Source organism: Myotis brandtii, unplaced genomic scaffold (assembly GCF_000412655.1).
Source record: "Myotis brandtii unplaced genomic scaffold, ASM41265v1 scaffold1956, whole genome shotgun sequence".
In the NCBI taxonomy this organism is placed as follows: Eukaryota; Metazoa; Chordata; class Mammalia; order Chiroptera; family Vespertilionidae; genus Myotis; species Myotis brandtii.
The window spans coordinates 374,196-374,398 of NW_005357294.1; positions in this window are offsets into that span (position 1 = coordinate 374,196).

A 203-nucleotide genomic window follows, 5' to 3' on the forward strand; every position below is an offset into this window, starting at 1 on the left:
GCAGGCCGCTCAGAGCCTGGAGACCGTCCCTTCACTGGGGGCCCCTCTTTTGACTCAAGGGCTGGACACCGAGCCCCTGGGGAGACGGCGGGGTGGGGTGGGGCACATCCCAATGTCTGGCAGCAGGAACACCCGGGCAATTCCACGCGGACGTGCAGGAGGCGGGAGGGAGCGGGACGCAGCGCCCACCGCACGCCCCGCGC